Here is a 7,608-nt window from a genome sequence, read left to right as displayed (position 1 = left end):
CTTATCCCCAATGCTTATGAAGAAAGAAGGCACAGCCTTCATTCTGGCATACTGTGTATGCTGGGATTAATCACTCAATTTATATAAAACTTCAAAAGGAAACAGTGTTGGACAAAGCCCTACATTTCTGACAGTTGGCATCTTTTATCCTCTGTGGGGCCTCCTTATAACTCTAAACTAATTTCTTATGGATCAGAGGTCTGGGCTTAAAGGGAGGAAGACCTAAGTTCAAATCCTACCTCACTTATTTAGTAGCTGTGTGATCCTGGGCAAATCACTTGACCTCTCTGAGTTTGTCTCCCTAGTGATAAAATGAGGGAATTAGACTCAATCCCTAAGATGCCTTACAGCTCTAACTATACAATGATCAGGATAGGTGAGTGGAGAGGTGGATTGAGAGCCAGGCCTGGTGTTAGGAGGACCTGGGTTCAAATCTGAACTCAGATGCTTCCTAGCTGTGTGACCCTCCCTGCACAAGTCACTTAATCTCAATTGTTTAGCCTTTGCCACTCTTCTGTCTTAGAAATGACACTAAGACAGAAGGTAAAGGTTTAAGAAAAAATTAATAAAGCATAGAATAAATTCAACATGTAACTTTCAAAGCTGTCCCACCACACCAGTCAGTCTCTTCTCATTTTGAGTAGAATCTTATCCTTACCCCCCACTTCTACTACCCTCAGTGAAAAAAAAAACCCACAACTATTGTTAACAAATATGCATAATCAAACAAAACACATTCTCAAATCATCCAGGTCCAAAAACTTCTTCTTGAATCCATTCTATCACTTCTCTTTGGGGAGGTGGGTCACATGCTCTGTCATACTTAAGTCTTTCAAAGATATTTTTCTTTACTTTTCCAGGCAGCTAAGTGGTACAGTCCCAGTTCTTATGTCAGGAAGACTCCTCATTTTCCTGAGTTCAAATTTCACTTCAGGCACTTACCAGCTATGTGACCCTGGGCAAGTCACTTAACCTTGTTGGCCTCAGTTTCCTCATCTGTAAAATGAGCTGGAGTAGGAAATGGTAAACCACTCCAATATCTTCACCAAGAAGACCCCAAATGGGATCACAGATCACCACTACCACCACCACCCAATATTATTCTTCTAGTTTGGCTCATTTCACTTGACGTCAGTTCCTATCAGTTGTCTCAGGTTTCTTTGAAGTCATCCCTTTGAAATTTCTTACAACAAAATAATATTCCATTAAATTCCTAGGCAACCCTTCCTCCTTACCTTCCAGTTGCTTGCCAATACAAAAAGAGTAGCTATAAATATTTTTTCTACATCTGGGTCCATTTCCTCTTTCTTTGATCTCTTTGAAGTGGCAACCTAATAGTGTTATCATTGAGTCAAAGAGTATGCCAGGGTTAGTGGCTTTTGGGTCATAGTTCCAAAGTGCTTTCCAGAATAGATGGACCAATTCACAGCTCTAACAATGCTCATACATGGCTATTTTCCCTGCAGCCCCTCTAACATTGGTCATTTTCTGCTTTTAACATCTCTCAGTCTGATGGGTATGAAATAGAAAATCAGAATTGCTTAATTTGCATTTCCTAATTATTAGTGATTTGGAGCATTTTTTTCTCCATATGCCTAATGATAGTATCTATTCCTTCCATTGAAAACTACCTGTTCATATTGGGGAATGACACTTGTTTTTATAAATTTGAAACAGCCTCCTCATGACTTGAAAATGATATTTTTATCAAAGAAGCTTTCTACAAATATATTTCCCCAGTTAACTGTTTCCTTCTAATTTTATCAAGATCACATCATTCTCAGCGAGAATCCAGGTCTCCTGATTGATTCCATGGGGCTCTTTCTACTCCATCTCTGTTGGGTTGGAACAAGAAGGGAAACCGACCAGGTTCTGTGGATATAATCCTATTTGCTAGAACTTTACTTTGAACTGTTGCCTGGGGTTTTGCTTAAACAAAATAGCCTTACCTCCTTTTTTTCTTCCAGCTTCCTCATGCAAACAAGTGTCCAGTACTCTTCCCTACCCTCTGCAGTAAGAGCAGTCCTTGAAGGGCTGTACTGTCCCAGGATTTGGGACCAAACTTCTTTAATTATTTATCATTTGGTTTTGTTTGTTTGTTGTTGTTGTTGTTGCATTGTTCTTTCCTTTTACCTTTTTATAGTTAGGCATTGTGTAATTGTTTCCCTGGTTCTTCTTACTTCACTTTGTATCAGTTCATGTAATTTTTTCCATTTTTTTCTGAATCCTACTTATTCATTGTTTCTTATGGCACAATAATATTCCATCACCTTCCTGTACCATAGTTGTTTAACCATTCCCCAGCTGATGAGTATCCTCTTTGTTTTACCACCACAAAAATTTCTTCTGTGAATATTTTGCTGTGTATATGGGGCCTTTCCTTCTGTCTTTTACCTCCTTGGAGTATACGCCTAATAGTAGGATCTCCAGATCAAAAGGTATGGAAATTTTGCATTAGATGACTCCCAAGGATCCTTCTGGCTCCAAATCCTGTTATAAAGTCTGCTTATAAAAGCACAATTGATAAATGCATTTGTCTCCTTAAGTCTTCAAACATTTGATTTTGAGTCTGCCATTTGCACCAGAATGTACATAGATTGCCACAGGATGGAAGTTAGGTTTAAGGGAATAAGAATGAGGAAACTGAAGTCATTTCAACTGGGGAGTAGAGTATGGTGGTAGTGGAAGTGGAGAACAATTAAATTTAGTAAATATTTAACATGTACCTGCTATATGCAAGAGAGGCAACAGTAGCTCAGTGGTTAAGAGCCCTGGGCCAGGAGTTCGGAAGACCTGAGTTCCAATTCAGCTTCAGATACTTCCTAGCCATATGACTTTGGGCAAGTCACTTAACTTCTGTTGCCTGACAAAAGGATCCATTGGAGAAGAAAATGGCAAATCAGGCCAGTATCTTTGCCAAGAAAACTGCATGGATAGCTAGAGTCTGTGGTTTCATGAATACTTGGACATGACTGAACAACACTATATGCAAGGCACTCTATGCTAGGTGCCAGGAATCATAAAGATAAAACAAGGAGGGAGAGGACACTAACAACTTGGGAGGGGGTGGAGGGATCAGAAGAGGCTTCTGTTAGAAAGGCAGAGTCAAATCTCCTTGATGGTAGCCACACATTTTTAAGATGGATGGAGTGCATTTCAGGATTTCCAGGGACAAACACTCCATGTAAAAGTACGGAGCAGAAGATGGAATGGTGAGTTCAGCAAATAACTAATAGGCTTGTTTGGCTGGAATGCAGTCTGGGAAGGGGAGTGAATAAAGGTCTCTGCAACCAAATTCTTACCTGATTTAGCCTCAGGTTTACTGCCCCCAACTCCTTATCCCATTTGCCCTCTTATGCCTCCATGAGGGGAAGAGAGCCAAGGGACCTGAGTTAGAATCCTGACTTATTAGCTCTATGACCTTGTACAAGTTTTCATTTTCTCTGCCCAGTTCTCAGGTTTCCTCTTTTGTTAAATTTTGAGGTTGAATTAAATACTTTCTAAGGCCTCTGCCAGTATGAAATCTGATGAATGGCATACTTCTTGGGATGAACTTCCTGGGATGACCAATTTAATATATGCATTTCTCTCACCTCCAAGAATATATAAATCCTGAATTACATATCTCAGGGATGGTGGTTAGAGTCACCCCTTTACCCATACCATTCAGAGCCTTTTCATTCGGCCAAAAATACAAAGGAACCCCTACTATATAATATTTGTTGTTTTAGTTATTTAATCCTGTCTGACTCTATGTGACTCTGAGCATTGGAGTTTTCTTGGCAAAGATATTGAAGTAGTTTGCTATTTCTTCTCCAGTGTGTCTCCATTTTACAGATAAAGAACTAAGACATTTTATAGATGAGGTGACTTACTCAGGGTCATTTAGCCAGTAAGCATCTGAGGTCAGATTTAACTCAGATCTTTATGACTCCAGGCCCAGTGCTCTATCCACTGAGCAGCCTAGCTGCTTCCACTGTATAAGTACAGTTTCCTGAATTTCTCTCCCAAATAGGGTTCAGAGTCTGTCCTTTTCCATCTGTCAGCCCTCTTCCTCCATGTAAACAGCAGCCTATGATACATTCAGTGACAGAATGTCTTCCTGGGACATTTATAATTTCAACAAGGACCCAGAGAGCAATGCTCAATCCAAACAAGGCAGCATGGTTGGAATTTCAGCCATTATTCATTCAGCAAACTTTAAAAAATTTTTAAATTTGTTTTTTAAATATTTTTCCATGTTTACATGATTCTTTTTCTTTCCCTCCTCTCTTCCCTCCATGCTCCCAGAGCCAACAAGCAATTCCACCAGGTTGTACAAATGTTATCACTTATACCTATTTCCATATTATTCATTTTCGCTATAAAGTGATCTTTTAAAGCCAAAATCCCAATTCATATACCCTTTCTTATAAGTCCTCCAGGAGTATCCTGGATTATTGCATTGCTGCTAGTAGTAAAGTCCATTACATTGGACGGTTCCACAAATGTTTCATTTTCTGTGTACAATATTCTCCTGGTTCTGCTCATTTTCCTCTGCGTCAATTCATTGAGGTTCTCCTAGTTCACATGGAATTCCTCCAGATCATCATTCCTTACAGCATAATAGTATTCTATCACCATCATAGACCACAATATCTTCAGTCATTCTCCAGTCGAAGGACACCCCCTCATTTTCCAATTTTTGCCACCACAAAGAACTTAGCAAACTTTTCTTGCAGAACAGGTCTGTATGATAGTCTACACCAGAGGAGAGGTAGAAATGGATTTAAATCTAGTACTCCTACTTGTGATCCTGGGCTGAGTAGTTTAACCTCCACGAAATTCAGTTTTTCTACTTGTAAAATTAGAGGATTGGAATGATCTCAAAGGTTCCTTCTGGTTCTAATGTTCAGTGTTCTGAGGTTCAACGAAGGATTCTATGAATCTGTGATAGAGACGCATACAGCTGAATTATAAAATTGCTTGATACAGTAGAAAGAGGGCATAGTGTTGGCTCTGGAGTCAGGAAGATTCGTCTCCCCGAGTTCAAATCTGGCTTCTGTATGACCCTGGGCAAATCACTTAACCTGTTGACCTCAGTTTCCTCATCTGTAAAATGAGCTAGAGAAGGAAATGGCAAATAACCCCATATGTGTGCCAAAAAAACAAACAAACCTAAAAGGGCTCACAAAATAAGCTAAACGTGCTAAAACAACTGAACAGCCACAAAACAGAGGAAAGAACACTCAATTTGGAGTTAGAAGACCCAAGTTTGAGTCCCAGTTTTGTTATTTACTACCCACAAAACCTCAAGTAAGTCCTTTAACTTCTCTGTGGATCTCAATTTCTCAGCTATAAAAAGAAGGTGTTGGATGACTGGTCTCCAGAGTCTCTTCCAGCTAGATCCTATACAGCAGAATGGGGAAAAAAAGATCTTGGGAGGTTGTGGTGGGGGCAGTTTCAGAAGAGAGACAGAGATCATATGGGGCTAGGGAGATGAAGAAAGGGTTCCTGGAATAGATATCATCTGAATTAAGCCTTGAGAAGTGGGTTGGTAGAGCCTGGGGATTCCTGCCAGCCAGAGCCAAAGGGAGTGGCATGTGTATGGTGGTACCTTGTTAGGAGCTCTCCAATCCCATGTAGCTATGATATTGGGGCTTGGCTTCTGCCCTGGCCCTTTTTAGTCAGTCAGATTTAGTCAGTCAGGCCATGCTCAGCCCCTTCACCTTTGTTATACAGACTTATTCTGCCCCAAGATCATCCTAGCTCTGACTAGGGAAAAGAAACAGGGTAAAGAATGGAGGACTTGTCAGACAGGGAAATCAAGGCACAGAGACATGGCCCTGGTGGTCCCCAGAGCAGCTTTTCGAGAATAAGCAGTAACTCTTGCTGCTCAAAGAGAAGGGTCTGGGGTATTTGCCATGAAGTCCAGGAGAAGGAAGTGTGACCCAGGCTGCAGACTGCTGGGTGAGACTTGCCTGGCCTTGCAAGGGCCTGGGAAAAGGAGGGAACAGCTGTGGGAAGAGAGGCCCTGGGGCCAGTGAGGAACTTCTTGTTCCTCTCTCTCCAGAACCTTATCTCTAGGTTAAGTCGATTATTGGCCAAACAGGTTGCTTCCCTCCCTCTCCCTCCCACAGTTCTGTGCCCTGTCTCTTGCCTCCAGGTTCAAGACCCAGATCCACTGGATCCTGCCCTCTTGGAAGGTGTGTTTGTGAGATGGAGGAAAGGGGAGGGAATAGGGAGTGGCCAGAGACAATAGCGTTATAAAGATCTTGCTGATAATTTTGTAAAATTCTGTTTATGGCCCCTGGGAGAGGACTATAGATTCACATTTGCTACCAGGGAGTATCTGTGGCTTCTATGGATGAAAAGGAGAAGGAAGGCTCTTTCTCAGCTTGTTGGGATTCCATTCCTCTCAGAACTGAGGATTCCATCCCCTGATCCCACTCATTTTGCCCAGTCCCCTCCCTCAGCCTTGCCTTTTCCGCCTCTAAGCCTTTCCTTCTCAGTTCCCCTGTCTCAGACACCCCTTCTGCTTACCATACCATACTTAACTCCTCCCTCAGCTCCTAGGTGCAGGATCTCTAGACCTTTCCCTTTTGGGGGAGTTCAGTCGTTTCAGTCCTGTCCCACTCTTCATGACCCCATTTGAAGTTTTCTTGACAGAGACAATGAAGTAATTGGCCATTTCCTTCTCCAGTTCATTTTACAACTGAGGAAACTGAGGCTAACAAGGTTAAATGACTTGCCTAGGGTCTCCCTAGTAAGTGACTTTGACTGAGTTTGAATTTAGATTTTTCTGACTCCAGACCCAGCACTCTATTCACTGTACCACCTATTGCACTAGAAACAAAGACAAAAGATGAAGAAATTCCTACTTTCAAGAAACTTACTTTCCAGAGAAGAGGCAATGTGTACACATCTGTGTATATACAAGGTATAAGTCAATGAAAGATTGTACAATGATTAACTGTGAATGATAGCTCTTCTCAGCAATACAAAGAAAAGGCAATTTCAAAGGACTCCCGGGATGAAAAATGCCCTATCTGATGCAGATGGAAGCATAAGATTTTTAAATTTTCTTTATTTGGGACAGGGGTGGGGTTGATCCATGCTTTCTTTTGCAACATGACTAATATGGAGATTTGTTTTGCCTGAATTTACATCTATAATTTATATCAAAATGTTTGCCTTCTCAAGGAAGAGTGAGGAGAGGGGAGGAAAAAGGAAATGTGGAATTCAGAAATTATAATGAGTGAAAGTTGAAAATTGTTTTGACACATAATTGAGGAAAAAAATCAAATAAAAATATTCTTTAAAAATAGAAAAAAGAAAATATTACTCTTGTAAAAGTAGTATCTTGAACAAGTCTATGGGCCTTATTTCCTAATCCAGTGATGGTGAACCTATGGCATGGGTGCCAGAGAGGGCTTGCATGCTGTCCCCCTTCCTCCCCCCCCCCATCAGATTTCATTACTAGAAAGGCAGAGGGACTTGGACAGAACTTCTCCCCATTCCCTCTTTTTTCATATCACCTGCTCCTCTGCCCAATGGGAGTGCAAAGGGGGTAAGGTGGGCAGTTCAAAGGCAGCAGAGCTGGAGGGGAGCAGAGTGCTTGGACCACTC

The sequence above is a fragment of the Monodelphis domestica genome, chromosome 1, assembly GCF_027887165.1.
Source record: "Monodelphis domestica isolate mMonDom1 chromosome 1, mMonDom1.pri, whole genome shotgun sequence".
Classification (NCBI taxonomy): Eukaryota; Metazoa; Chordata; class Mammalia; order Didelphimorphia; family Didelphidae; genus Monodelphis; species Monodelphis domestica.
The sequence above is the reverse complement of the archived record's forward strand: the minus strand, read 5'-3'. Positions refer to the sequence as shown.